General features: G+C 33.6%; 1 non-coding gene across 1 annotated transcript; it reads left to right on the top strand.

Annotated features, from left to right (window-relative positions):
* The first annotated feature begins 9,521 nt into the window (after positions 1-9,521).
* On the top strand, positions 9,522-9,626 carry LOC112731956 (small nucleolar RNA R71). Its single transcript, XR_003167703.1, has one exon. It is a non-coding gene; the product is annotated as a small nucleolar RNA R71 (small nucleolar RNA).
* Positions 9,627-15,910: the final 6,284 nt, after the last annotated feature.

Genomic DNA, 15,910 nt, shown 5'->3' with positions numbered 1-15,910 from the left:
CTAGGCTTTTCAAGTGAATCTTCTATTAATCAAACTACAAAGAGAGACTAGCTGGCTCAATCACAGTGATGCACCACTATTTTGTAGTACATTTTGTACCTAATTGAGTGGATTTTATCCACTAAACTCACACTTATTCATATAATTCGCATGTTTTACATTTTCCTTCCTAATTTTGTGCTATGATTGAAAACATGCTTCTTTGGCCTTAAATTTACTAATTTTAATTCTCTCTTATTACCATTTGATGTCGTGATATGTGTGTTAAGTGTTTTCAGGGTTTATAGGGCAGGAATGGCTTAGAGGATGGAAAAGAAGCATGCAAAAGTGGAAGAAAGACAAGAAATTGAAGGAATTGCTAAGCTGTCAAGCCTGACCTCTTCGTACTAAATTGATCATAACTTGAGCTACAGAGGTTTGAATAAGGCGGTTCCAGTTGCGTTGGAAAGCTAACATATGCGGTTTCGCAATGATATACAATTTGCCATAGTTTCTTTGCTGTTAGGTAATGCGTACGCGTGCATGATGCGTACGCGTGGATAGTGCGGCAGACAAGCGACGCGTACGCGTGGGCGATGCGTACGCGTGACCGAACCACGTGTTGTACGTATCAGAAATCGCTGGAGTGATTTCTGGGCTGTTTTTGGCCCAGTTTCAAGCCCGAAAAATACATATTAGAGGCTGTAGAGTGGGGGAATCATCCATTCATTCATTCACACAACTTTCATTCACATAATTTTAGGTTTTAGATGTAGTTTTCTAGAGAGAGAGGCTTTCTCCTCTCTCTAGGTTTTAGGATTTTAGGTTTAGCTTTTCTTAATCTCAGATTTCTACTTTGCTTTAATTTATTTTTTCTCTACTCTTATTTGTTCTAGTCCTTTAGTTTATCTATCTTCTCTTGTTGATTTATTTATTCTCCAATTTGGTTTATGAATTCTCATGTTAGATTTGATTTTCTATTTAATGCAATTTTAGGTATTTCATGCTTATTACTTCTTTTCTCATTTGTTGTTATTGATTCCTTGCAATTGGTTGCTTAGGTTTTATTGTCTCTTATTAAATTCTATGCTTTTATGTTGTGCTTTCCAAGTGTTTGATAAAATGCTTGGGCGGATTTTAAGTTAGATTTTTCTCCTCTTGGCTTTGGTTGAGTAATTGGAGACTCTTGAGTTATCAAACTCCTTTGTTGATTGATAATTGAAAGTTGCTAGTTGATTTGGATCCCTCTAAAGCTAGTCTTTCCTTATGAGTTGACTAGGACTTGAGGAATCAAATTGATTCATCCACTTGACTTTCCTTCATAGTTAGAGGTTAACTAAGTGGGAGCAATGGACAATTGATGTCACAATTGATAAGGATAGCTAGGATATGACTTCTAATTCTCATACCTTGCCAAGAGTTTTATTAGCTATTAGTTTAATTCTTGCAATTTACTTTTCTTGTTCCTTATTCAAAACCCCAAAAAGATACAATCTCATAACCAATTATAAGTACACTTCCCTGCAATTCCTTGAGAGACGATCCGAGGATTGAATACTCCGGTTATTATTTTTATAGGGGTTTGTTACTTGTGACAACCAAATTTTTGTATGAAAGGATTCTTTGTTGGTTTAGAAACTATACTTGCAACGAGGTTTCATTTGTAAAATTCTAGACCGTCAAAAATCTGTTCGTCACACAATAAATCAACAAATTTAAAAAGTCATGAGCAAAGCTTAGTTATTGACATACATTATCTCCATCCATCACTAATGCCTTGATAAAATAAAGTAACAAGTCTCAAAGCTTGAATATCATCCTACTCTTGTGCAGTAGATCTTCGAATTGCCTTTTCTGTAACATAAAAATCAAACTCAAAGTACATGAAGTTTACATGGATAGTTGTTTGAAAGAATTTGTCTCTGTAAATCTAACAAGCAAGTAACCTCAAACAAGAAAAGCTTATACCTTCTTCCCTTCTTGTCAATTTTTGTTTAGTCGATTGTCGAACAAGAACACATTCAAATAATTAGAATAAAGAAACAAAAAATCAAAACATGGAAAAGGAAAGAAGAAACAAAAAGAAAAACTAATGCACTTGAAATGTTAGTATAGAAGAATCTATTTGTGCTTCTACATATAGAAACATCAGTTCTTCAACAAATTAAAGATTCTTATGAGCTGTAAAAAAACAAGTTAATAAATTGATGAGAATGGGTATGATCTAACAGGCACCCATGACCTAAAACCCCAGCCAAACCGACTGACATCAACAAAATACATAACTATGTATTGCAGAATAGTATCCATTCAAATTGTTGATTGTTCACACTCTATTTACTTCTAACTCTCCTTCCTTAGTCCTTATTCTTTTTTAATCTTTTTTCTGATTGTTTGCAAAATTGGGAAGGAACCACCTCAAGAGAAGAAAATAAAACCTTAACAAAACTGATATAGTTAAGCATTATATTCTAAAACCAGAAAGAAGGGAAGGAAATGCAAAGGAAAAGAACATTATATCTCAAGAAACGGCACTCTTTCGCAGGATTAAAAAAATAAAAAGAAAATAGAAAATTGAAAACGGAAAAGAATAAGATAAGTGCAATCTTCCTTTTATTTTTTCGTAGAACACAAATCTTATTTTGTTCCAAAATAATAATAGATTGACACAGGATCCAAAAATTCCACCTCTGATAGAGTATCTTCACTGGGAGAAGTTCGTCTCTTAACTTGTCTCTCCATTTCCTTTCTTGAAATTACCGATAGAATTGCATTTGGTCAAAATAAGTCACCTGCTATTAGAAGAGCCGTTGATCAGCAGCTTACCATTCCAGAAAATATGAAAGTGAACCTAATAGGTTATGAGCACTTTGCTTCATCATCTTCATCATCTTGATATTCAGTTTTCTTCCTGAAATGTTTGTTACAGCTATAAATCTTTTTAGACGTTGATGTAGTAACTTTGGAAGATTTATCTTCACCACCAACATAATCATCATCATCATCATCAGCCTTCACAATGTCATAAGTCCTCTACTTTCTTACCAATATTGCAGCTTCTCTCTCTTGTTTCTGATATTGCTGGTACATAATACAGGAGTATCAACAGAAAACATAAATTATAAATAGAAGCAAACAAGTTGAATGTCTTGACTAGAACATATAACCAATTAGGAATTAGCACTTTGTCTGTTATTACACTCAATCTATGAGAGAATTGACGACTAACCTTTTAATGTAACTACACTACACTTGCATCCAGAGTGATGGAACAAAGTCAAGAAACATCAGCAACAAGTTGAATTAAATAAATGGAGAAAAGAGATGCAGCAACATGTCATTAGCATATATATTGTCACAATTTGATTTGTTTTAAATTTGTGCCTTAAATCAATAACTACATCCACATTTGCTTTTAACCAGACAAGTAGCAGCATTTTGCTACCCAATTGCATCTATACAATATATCATAAGAACTTCAACTTTTGTTACTTTATTATGTATCTACTTAGTAACTACCTTAACAATGACTGCCTTAGGGAATAATTTTTTTAAAAAAAATAAATAAAAAAACTATGGTAACAATTAGTTTAATGAGGGTTTTTTTCAGTATTTGAAATCAGATTTTAAAAATTGGAACCAAGTAACCAACTAGAACCTTATTATTTTGGATTTTTTTCACTTATTGGCAAAATCTATTATCAAAATTTATATTGAAGAGTGCTATGGAAACCAATTACCCACTACACAAATTCAATAAGGATTGGAGGCCCTTCTAAACACCTTCACACAACACAATATCTTCTATTTGTTCATCAACAAGAACAACCAAATATACTACTTCAGTACTATGTTATGACACTAAAAATTTCTATCAGACCTAGCAAACTAACATTTATACTCACTTTCTCACTATCTTGTAAATTTTACTCTATGAAATCCTTGTCAAGCTTCTCAGCCAAAGAAGAATGTTAGAGAGAAGAAAACTTAGAAGGTAAGGAAATTTGGAGCCACCTTCAAGCATTACAATGCCACATTGTACATCTTGCGATCGTTTGTAATTAACAAGAGCCCACGATAATCGCAGGAGACACTCCTGCAAGAACTCATCAGATTGCTTCCCAGCCCTAGCAACCTCTCTCTCGCGCCCCTGCATAAAAACTCGAGTTATAAAAAGCAGCAAAGGAACAATAAAAAGACAAGGAGGTTTCAATTGTTATCAACAATTTCTTTTGTGAATGAAACATACCATGCTCCAAGCTATAGCTTTAACTGATTACACAATGATCCATCACAACAGGGAATTATTTCATAGAAGCTGTAATTTCTCCTCTTTAACAAAAGTAACAAAAGATATATGATTGATTTATATCTAAACCCTAAACCTATTGCAAGCGCTTACTTGATTTTGACCTAAACATCAATACTAAAATCACGACCAATAGATAACAAGAAATCACAAGTTGATATCAATTTTGAATGAAGAAAATGGAATCGAGAAAAAGAAAAGGCTTACAGTGACGATGTCAGGGTCACACCAAGGAAGCTGGTCTTTACGGGAGAAGAAGTTTCCAACAGAGTCAACTATCATTCCGAGCTTCACCATTCAACAATAACCACCGAGTTTCCACCAAGTTGAGCTGAATTTCACGAATCATTGCAGAAATGACCGACAAAAAAATCTATTTCTTCACTGATAATAAAATAATTGATAAACCTACAACAAGCTCAATCAGCATCAACAACAAAAAGAAGATGGAAACTGCGAAGAAAAATTGATAAACCTAAAATTGGAACAAAAGAATTCAGCCCTAAGCACCAGAATCACAAAATCAGAGTATACCTAAAATTCACTAAGGGAGCAAATGCGACAAGAGCAGCAGCGGAGAGAGCTCTATGACGATGGAGATGAAGGGAGCAGACGCGACGAGAGCCGCGGAGAGAGATCTGCGATGATGGCGATGAAAGGAGCAGACACGACGAGAGCAACAGCGGTGGAAGATGCTCGTGCCACGGAGAGAAGAAGCAGCTTGTTGACGGAGCGAAGAACAAGCTCGTTTGATTTGTGTGGAGTGTGAATTGAGCTCGATAGGGTGGGGGTAAAGTTAGGTTAAACTCAATATTTTCTGACGGAATATTTTAAATTACAGACGGATTTTCTGTCTGTAATAATTTAATAAAATGCAGTGTTTTTATTCATTTAAATACCGACGGATTTTCTGTCGATAACTATTTTCCATGAAAAAAATAATTTTTTCGACAGAATTATTGACAGATTCTCTTTTCCGTCTGTAATTTATGATAATTCATTTTCCTTTGTTTTTGACAAAAAATTCCTTCTCAAAATATGTCTATATTTTCGTAGGATAAAATATGTCAGAAATATCTGTCTATAACAAGTAGTTTTCTAGTAGTGTGGACCAATCCTTGCTAGAAGCATATTCATTGTTTTCTCCAGAATTCTATTGAACTCTCTGTTGGACACCTCAATGTATCCACTGGTTTGTGGATAGTATGGAGTTACAACCTTAAGCCTTACTCTATATTTTTGAAGAAGAGCTTCCAATTGTTTATTATAGAAGTGAGTTCCTCCATCACTGATTAGTGTTCTTGGCACACCAAGTCTGTTGAAGATTGTCTTTTTTAAAAATCCAATAATGACTTTAGCATCATTAGTGGGTGATGGCATGGCTTCCACCCACTTAGATACATAATCAATGGCCACTAATATGTAGAGGTTAGAGTATGAGGATGGGAAGAGTCCCATGAAATCTATTTCCCATGCATCAAATAGTTCTATCTCGAGGATGAAATTTTATGGCATCTCATTCCTCTTGGACAAGTTTCCAATTCTCTAGCATCTATCACATCTCTCAACAAAAGCTCGTGCATCTTTCACGAATGTTGGCCAGTAAAGATGACTTTGGAGAACCTTAGCTGATGTCCTCTCTCCACTAAAATGACTGCCATAATCTAAACCATGACAATGCCATAACATGCCTTGTACTTCTTCTTCGGTGATACACCTCTTGATTATGTTATCTGAGCATCTCTTGAAAAGGTAAATATCATCCCATAGGAAGTAACAAGCATCATGAACCAATTCCCTTCTTTGATTCCAATTCAATTCTTTTGGAATAACCTTTCCAACCTTATAGTTAGCCATGTCAGCAAACCATGGAGTCACTTGGATATCCAAAAGTTGCTAATTTGAACATTTTTCATTGATTAGGATTTGAGGTGCTTGCTTTTCCTTAGGTTGGATTTTGGATAAATGGTCTACCACAGGATTTTCTAAGCACCTAATTAACCTGAGTTTGGCATCCTGCTTAGGCAAAAGCTACTTGAGAGTAGAGTGATCAATGTAAACTATTACTTTTTATCCAATTAAATATGACCTGAATTATCAAAAGTAAACACTACAGCCAATAATTCTCTTGCATGTCGTTCAAGACACGACTTGCATAATAAATGACATGCAATAACTTATCTTTTCTCTATCCCAAGACTATGCCTATTGCGTAGTCATTGGCATCACACATTAACTTAAAGGGTGCAGACCAATTTAGTGGGATAATTATACACAAGTTTAGCTTTCAGAGTTTTAAAAGTATGCAGACATTCCTCATCAAACACAAATGAGGCATCTTTAAATAAAAGCCAACTCAATGGTTTTGCAACTTTTGAAAAATCTTTTAGAAATCTCCTATAAAATTTGGCATTTCCTAGAAAACTCCAAATTGCTTTCAAATTTACTCATGATGGTAATTTATCAATTACTTCTACTTTAGCTTTATCAACCTCTATGCCTTTAGTTGAGATTCAGTGTCCAAGAACAATACCCTCTATTACCATAAAATGACATTTTTTCCAATTCAGAATCAGGTTTGTTTCTTGACACCTTCTCAAAATTAAAGACAACTAGTTTAAGCATGTGTCAAAGTGTCACCAAATACAAAAAAAAAATCATCCATGAATACCTCTATGAATTTTTCTACCATGTCAGAGAAGATGAAAAGCATGCACCTTTGAAAAGTGGCGGATTCATTGCACAACCCAAAAGGCATTCTTAAGTAGGCACAAAATCCATAGGGGCATGTGAAAACTGTCTTTTCTTGATCGAGATGATCAACTACAATTTGGTTGTGCCTTGAATATCCATCCAAGAAACAGTAAAAGGTGTGGTCAGCTAGTCTCTCCAGCTTTTGATCAATGAATGACAAAGAAAAGTGATCCTTCCTAGTTGCCATGTTTTGCTTTCAAAAACAATGCACATTCTCTACCCTGTAATTGTTCTTGTAGGAATTAACTCATTTTTTTATTGGAAACTACCGTGATTCCATTTTTTTGCACAACCTACACTAGACTGACTCACAGACTGTCAGAAATAGGATAAATGATTCCTACGTCCCATGGCTTCATCTCTTCCTTGTGAATAACCTTATTCATTGTTGGATTAAGCTTTCTTTGTGTTTGTACAACTGGTTTAGAATTATCCTCTAATAAAATATTGTGCATGCACATCGTGGGGACTATTCCCTTGAGATCACTGATTGTCCATCCAATGGCAGTCTTGTGTTCCTTCAGCACTTGCAATAATCCTTCCTCTTCTACTTCACTCAATGAGGCATTTATAATAACAGGATAAGTTTTATTAGCTCCAAAAAATGCATACTTGAAAGTTTGAGGTAAGGGTTTCAACTCCAGTTTAGGTGGGTCTTGCCCTTTATCATCTTTCTTCTTGGTGTTGTTTGTTCCTTCTTGCATGAATGAGGTGGACATAGGTGTATTTTCTATTGAATTCACTACTTCCAATTCTTCCATTGCTTCAGAACATGGGTACCATGGAGTTTCCAAAGAGTTTACAAGAGATTCTTCATCAAGAATTTCTTGAATTAATAGATCAATTAAATCAACTCTCATGCAACTCTTTGTTTCACTTGGAGACTGCATGACTTTGAAGATATTAAAGACCATTTGTTCATTATGAACCCTCAATATTAACTCACCCTTTTGGACGTCTATGAGAGCTCATCCTGTGGCTAAGAATGGCCTCCCTAGGATGATTGAAGCATCTTCATCTTCCTTCACATCAAGGATTAAAAAATCTGCAAGGAAGATGCATTTTTCCACTTTGACCAAGGCATTTTCCACTACTCCATGTAAAAACCTTATTGATCTATCTGACAATTGTAGAGATATCCTTGTTGGCTTTACTTCTTTTATTTGTAGCTTTCTCATCACGGACAAATGCATCAAATTAATGCTTGTCCCTAAATCACATAGTGCCTTTTCAATGGTGATGTCTCCAATGGTGCAAGAAATTTGAAAACTTCTTGGATCTTTTAATTTTTGTGATAGTTTTCTTTGGATGATGGCACTACATTTCTTGGTGAGTATCATTATTTCGTCTTCTTTGAGAGTTCTTTTATTGGATAATAGTTTCTTAAATCTTCATAAATTTAGCATAGAGAGGCATTTACTCTAAAACTTCTGCGAAGGAAATGTTATTCTGCAACTTTCTATACACTTCCGAGAATTTAGAAAATTGTTTTTCTTAATTATGCTTCTGTAATCTTTGAGGGAATGGAAGTCTAGGTGCATAGGTCTTCTCTTTTGCATTCTCTTTCTTGACTTTAGGTGTAGGAGTGTTGTTCTTCTCTAGTTCCTTCTCCTTTTTTGTTTCTAAAGTTTTCTCAGCTTGTTCTTCATTGTTCTTTGGAGATTCTTTACTAACCATTCTTCAACTCCTAAGATTAATACCCTTGAATTTCTCTCTAAGATTAGGTACTCTATAACTTGAGAAAGAATTTGTTGGTTTTTTCTGCTAATTGTTTAGCAATTTGTCTCACTTTCACCTCCAAGTTCCTTATAGAAAGCTTCCTAATATTTGAAGTTTGCTCATATTTCTTGCATAAAATTAGAAGTCTATTGAATAAACATGGAGGTTGATTGAGATAATTTTTTCATGAAAATCTCAAGAGATGAAGGTTTCTGAGGATTTTGTGATTGCACATGAGGTGCTTGCTATTGGTACGAAGCATTGAGGTTTTCCTATCCTTGATTCTCCTAACCAAAATTTGGGTAGTTCCTCCATCCAGGATTATATGTTTGAGAAAGGATCATTTTGTGGTCTTGAATAATTTTCCATATATTTCACTTGCTCGGTTGAAGGTTAGACGTCCTTAAATAGTTCAGATTATTCATTTTTATGAGCTCCTCCACATTATTCATAGATGATAACTTGTGTCTCAATGGCGGAAACTTGCATTTGTCCTATTTGTTTAGTGAGTGAAGTGAGTTGTTGAGACATGACTTTGTTTTGTGCTAAGAGTGTGTTCAGTGTGTTCAACCACATCACTCCTCTCTTCATTATTCTCTCAGTTGAGTACATGTAATTATTGGATGTTATTGTTTCAATCAATTCCCAAACTTTTTTAGGTGTCTTTCTGTGCAATGATTCTCCTACTAATGCATCAATCATGATTCTAGAGGTTTGAGAGACTTTATCATAAAAATTTTGAATTTGTAGTCACTCCGAAAATGAATGATGAAGGTACTCTCTTAAAATCTCCTTATATCTTTCCCAGACTTCATAGAGTGATTCTCTATCTTTCTGGAAGAAGGAATTAATATCATTTCTTAATCGAGCCAACTTCTGTGGTGGAAAATATTTAGCTAAACATTTACTAACTAAATCCTCCCACGTTGCTATGCTTTCTAGAGGTTGTGCATGAAACCACTACTTTGCTATATCTCTCAATGAAAATGGGAATAGACGCAGTCTTATGGCTTCTGTGGAAACTCCATTACTCTTGACAGTGTCACATAACTGCAGAAAACTAGCTATGTAGATATTAGGATCTTCCTAGGAGTTACCACCAAACTGCTCCTGCTGTACCAGTTGAATGAGTGAGGACTTCAACTCAAAGTTGTTGGCTTGGATGCTAGATGTCACTATACTACTTTTACATCTATTAGTGGTAGGTGTGGTATAGTCACCTAGAGTTCTCCTGCCATTGTTGTCACCTTCTACCATTCTTTCTTGCTCTTCTACTTCTCTCCTAGCCATTGATTTTTTTCTTAATTCTGCTAGTATTCTCTCTATTTCTGGATCAAATTAGAGAGGCGTGAAATCTTCACTACCTTGCATGCACAAATACAAATAAAAAATCACAGCATGAAGGTTAGAATTTCCTATGTCAAAATGAAGGGAGTTCGAGGCACGGTACAAAATAAAATAAAAGAAAAAAATAAAAAATAAAAACAAATATCTAATTTAGTGATTCAACCAAATAATCACAATAATAACCTTCCCAAGATAATAAAGGAATCCAAAACAAACTAAAAATATTATTTAATATCTCTAATCATTTATAATAAAATAAAATCCAATTTCTTAAAAGTATCAATGCATTAATAAAGATAAAAGAACAATCATTATTAATCCATATAATTAAACAACACTCCTATTCCTAACACAGAGGAATTAGCGACTCATGAACAAACAAAAACAAAAGATGAAAATATACTAATAAATGTCGGCTACATATCCAAACTACTCTTCTCCAACTTATTTATAACCTCTATCCTAACCTAACTTTTAAATTTAAAACTAAACCTAATCTTATCTTTTTTAAAAAAATTAAGATAAACCAAACATAATCTTTCTAATTTAAATTAACTAAAAATAAAATCTTGATAAATCCTTGGAGTGTGTGGTCTGTGTTAAATGCCCATGTTATTTTTTCTAAAAAAAACTAGGACTTGAATGAATGCACAGGCACTAGGCGCTGGCCCATAGCGCTAGGCCCCATGGCTTTTTGATGTGTTTCTGACCATGGGCGTTGAGCGCCAGTTGTGGTGCTACTTTATTTTTCTTCGAAGGCGTTAGGCGCCAAGATTGGGCGCTTGGCATTGGAGCCCTGGACGTGAAGAAAATCTTGGGCATTAAGTATGAGGAAGTGGCACTGGGCGCCGAAAAAAGTTACTAGGTGTCCGTGCGTAGGCGTTGGGCGCTGAGCACCCACCTTGCTTCCTCATGGATGTTGGTCGCCAGTGTGTGGGCACTGGGCACCCACCCTTGCTTCTTCATGCCACCTTTGGATACTTCATCGGCGTTGGGCACCAGTGTGTGGTCGTTGGGTGCCCCACCTTCCCTGATTGCTTCTGGATTTTCTTCTCATCATGTAAATTTTCTTGAAAATATCCTGAGAACACAACAACTCTGACACAACTTCAAATAAAATAGACTAGTTGTAAAAACTTTAATTATTCTAAGAAAACTACTAATTTTTATTAAAAGAAATGCTAAAAAAATACTACTAAAAATGCCAAAGCATCATTAAGACGAGGCTTCAATAATGGAAGCATGTCCTTAATAGCATTGGAATTTATAATGTAAGTAATAAATAATTAAGACATATTTAAATTATAAATAATTATTTATAATGTATATCATGTTTCTTGGTATCTGTCAACAGGTTGATTGGAAGCCATATTCTGACCCACTCATCCAGAATATAGTTTCACGGAGGACCACTGAGGCTGAAGCCTCTGCTACAGTAGTATGTCCACTATTGTACTTTGCCATTGTCAAGTGACACTAGGTAGACCACGTGATGCGACACTTTGGTAGCCTCCAGCATTCCGACCAGCCCATTGAACATCGACGAGATGCACGGGCATGTTGGAAGCTCATTTTATGATTCCTCTCAATCTCTATATATCCTAGCAATGATTTTCTGCTTTGTAAGCTAAACCTTTCTGTACGACACCTTGTAACCAAATTGATTCTCCACACCTCTTTATAGAACCATTATTCTTATGGTTAGATTTGTTTTGACCATTGTGAATATGTGCTGAGTAATTATCTTCAAGTCCAACCTTCCATGGTCTTAGCCAAATTGATGTTTGCATGCAAGTATGAGGACCACTATATCTCCTCACCTCCAATTTTTTTCTACTTTCGGTGTAAGATATACGTATGTTCCATTGACAACTAGAGCCAAATTACAATGAGCAATTTGCATAGGTTAGGAATTTGATTATCAAAATAGAATTGTTGTTGTAAGTATAGTCCTAACCCAACAAATTGGCCATCAATAAAATGTTATCACAACACAAAATAAAATATAAATCGAGAGTGTTTAGCTCCCGGGTCATCTTCCCTAGGAGTTGCAATGAAATGTACAATTATTGGCTATGAGAGAGCATCGGGATTATGAATGCAAGAGAGCAAGAAATATAAATAGCAAGAAAGCAAACAAGCATGCAAGGAATGTAAATGGCGACTCTTGGCAAGTATTGGGTAGTCTAGGTTTCCTATCCTAGTTATGGACCACAAACATGGCAATTGTGTGGAATCAATCCAAACTAGTCAATCCTCCTTGAGAATTAGTCAAAGGGTATAATTGATATCAATCCATAAGTCCTAGTCAACTCACTAATTACTTAGTGAAAGGCTAGCGTCAATGGAAACCAAACCAATTAACTATTCTCACACAATGCGAAATGGACATCCACAACTCAATTCCACCCAAACACCCAATTTCTCAACCAAGAGTGTGAAAACTAAACATGCAAGAAATTAAACATCAAAGCAATGAAAGTCAAAGCAATGAAATGCAAAGAAAGGAAATTTCAAATGCAGAAAAATATCTTGGAAAATAATTGAGAGCTAAGGCTACCTATCCTAACCATTGACCACAAACATATGATGATTATGAAGATTTAATCCTACTTAGTTAACCTTACATCAAAGATAAGTCAAATAGGCATAGTTAATTTCAATCCCTAAGTCCTATGTCAACCCTAAGGGGTTACATAGAGTCAAGGGAGACCAAATTAACTAACTACTCTAATGTATCAAACAAGAATGGATATCAATGACTCAAGGAACACCAAAGTCAACAATTCCAAGCCAAGAGTTAAGAAAAACTATGTAAAGACTAAGCCAAGCATTTTATCAAACACTTGGTGTGCATGAAAATAAAATAATATTAAATTATATTAATAATAAATTCTAAAATACCAAAAGCAAAAAAATGACAATGACAACTAAAGGAAGCAATCAATGACATGGAAACATAAATTTGCATTAATTGGAATTAAAATAACAAAAGTGTTCATAACATGAAAATTAACATAAAAGAGAAAATAACAAAAGACATGAAGAAGATAAAGACAAGAAAGCATAGAAACATAAATGAAACTACACTAAAACAAGAATTAAAGTGCTGAAATTAAAAGAAAACTAAGTTAAAAACCCTAATTCTAGAGAGAGGGGGGAGCTCCTCTCTCTAGAAACTAAGAGGAAACATCATAAAAGCTAAACCTAATTGCTCCCCTTCATTCCTCTTTATTTTGGCCTCAAATAGCTTCAAAAAATGAGTTGGACTGGATTTTGGAGGCCCAAAAATCACCTCCAGCAATTTGCATTAATGACCTCACGTGCATGCATGCGTGCGTACGCACGACCTACTGTGCGTACGCACGGTTGCGCAGAATTTCCATCGTGCGTACGCACGACATTTGGTGTGTATGCATCCTTGCACGAAGTCACCGTTGTGCTTATGCACGCATCACTGCGCGTACGCATCTTTGCAGCAGCTTCTAAATCTCATTTTCTTCATGATTTCTCCCCCTTTTTGATGCTCTTTCTTCACTTCTTCAACCCAAACTTGTCTTGAAAATCTGAAATCACTTAAAAAACACATCAAGGTACCAAATGGGATTAAAGTGAATTAAAATTGACCAAATCAAGCACAAAAAAGCATGTCTTCACCTTCAAGCACAATTTAGGGAGAAATCTCAAAAGCATGCTATTTAGATGAATAAATGTGGGTTTATGTGATGAAATCCACTCAAATCAAACCAAAATATATCGTAATGGTTATAATTACCGCATATTTGTCAATAGGATATTCTTAAGATGAACATAGTAATAGAGTTTTCTATGACCTACGACTGTCATAGTAATTAACAATATATTTATTATACTTTGATTCCAGACATCTAATACCCTAGGGTGCTAGTTGAATGGATATTGGGTATGATTTAAATATTTGTAGAATTAATGATTAGTCAATAAGGAATCCATCAACTCTCGGTAAAGAGTTTGAGCTTTATGATTATAATGACTGAGATGAATAAAACCTTGGCCAAGGGACTTGAATGAATGAAGAAATTAGTTTGTTAAGTCATTCACGGTTCATTATAATAATGGTAACCAGGGACGGACCTACATTGAAGGAGGAGGGGGCATCTGCCTCCACAGAGTTTTACAAAAAAAGCTAATACCTATATATATATATGCTTTTTATTATATTATATTTATTTAAAATAAAATATAAATAACTTTTTTTGTATTTTATGTTAAAAAAATATTTTGTTAAACTTAACATTTAATAATAATTATATTGTTAAATTTGATTTATTATAAAAATAAAAAATAAATAAATTTAAAAAATAGTGATAATTAATTTTATTATATTAGTTAATTAGTTGATAACTAAATTGAAACTTAGTTTTTTAATTAAATACAACTTAAATTATTAGTAATTTTTTAAAAAATATTTAACATAAAAAAACATATTATTTATATATTAATATACTCTACTAATATTTATTATTAAAATGGTCTTGATTATAGTAATTATTTTAGATAAAAGATTTATTTATACCATAAAAACTATAATAAGTAGATTTTATAATTAAATATGAGATAATAAAAAATAAAATAATTGTTTAAAAACATATATAAAAAATAATATTTAATTATATTAAAAATAAAAAAATTATTATAAATTATTTTTTTATTATTTTAAATATTATATTGAATGAAATCACCTTTTTATTATTTTAAATATTATAATAAATAATTGTGTGTATGTTTTTAATTCTTATCAATATATATAGATAATTCTAATATAAAATTTTAAATATGTCTAAACAAATTTGGGTTAGTCGAATAATTAGCTTAATTGTCCGCTTAAACAAGTGTTAGGAGTTCGAATTTCATTTCGTATATGTAGCAACTCATTGGCCTCTTAAATGAAACTCAAAGTCATAATAGATTAATTCTTAACTTATTGGATATTTTGAAAAACCAAACAAAATATATCTATACCTAAATTTTATTATTTTTTTGCCCCCACAACAAAATTTTTCTGGATCCGTCACTGATGGTAACAAGTTAGAGTTTGACAATTAAACCATACTCTAAGGGTCAACCAAGAGCTGAAAAGATGGAAGAAATTATACTTTGTTCTACTTCTTGGTTCTTAGTAAAAATATATTATTTCATACTATCGAGTCGTTAAGGAGTGTTGCTAGACGCCAACCTTAATTAGTAAATTTAGTATGACTAATTTACTACCCGCTTAGTTATTGAACCTATAGGGTCACACACTAACGAGTGTTCTAATCTTTGCTGTAGAATTATTTAATTATTGTTTTTATTTGATCAAATAAATAATTATATTAATTCAAATGAAATATTATTGTATTCTTTACTAGCACCAAAAATATAATAATAGTATGATAATTGAGAATATTGAGTGAGATTTGAGAATGATTAATTATTCTATTTCTAAATTTGAATTCTAAATTTGGATGAGATCCTAACTGATTCTGTTTCAAATTGAGTTATGATATGATTCATAAATTTAAAAGATTCAAGTTTAAAATAACAAGATATAATTTAAATTTGAATTGAGATTCAAATTTAAAATCAGTAACAAATCTCATACTATATATATGTATGCCAAGAGTAGAGGAAGAACTGATGAGAATAAAACACGAGTCTTATTCCTTTACTTCTACACACATAAAGGTATGTGAACCTAATTCTTAGAGAAGAATTTTATGGCGTGCAAAGAGTTGTAAGAGTTTTCTCAATTTAGATCAAATGTCCATTGGTCAAGGAGTT

The sequence above is a fragment of the Arachis hypogaea genome, chromosome 12 (genome assembly GCF_003086295.3).
Source record: "Arachis hypogaea cultivar Tifrunner chromosome 12, arahy.Tifrunner.gnm2.J5K5, whole genome shotgun sequence".
NCBI classification, from domain to species: domain Eukaryota; kingdom Viridiplantae; phylum Streptophyta; class Magnoliopsida; order Fabales; family Fabaceae; genus Arachis; species Arachis hypogaea.
The sequence above is the reverse complement of the archived record's forward strand: the minus strand, read 5'-3'. Positions and strand labels throughout refer to the sequence as shown.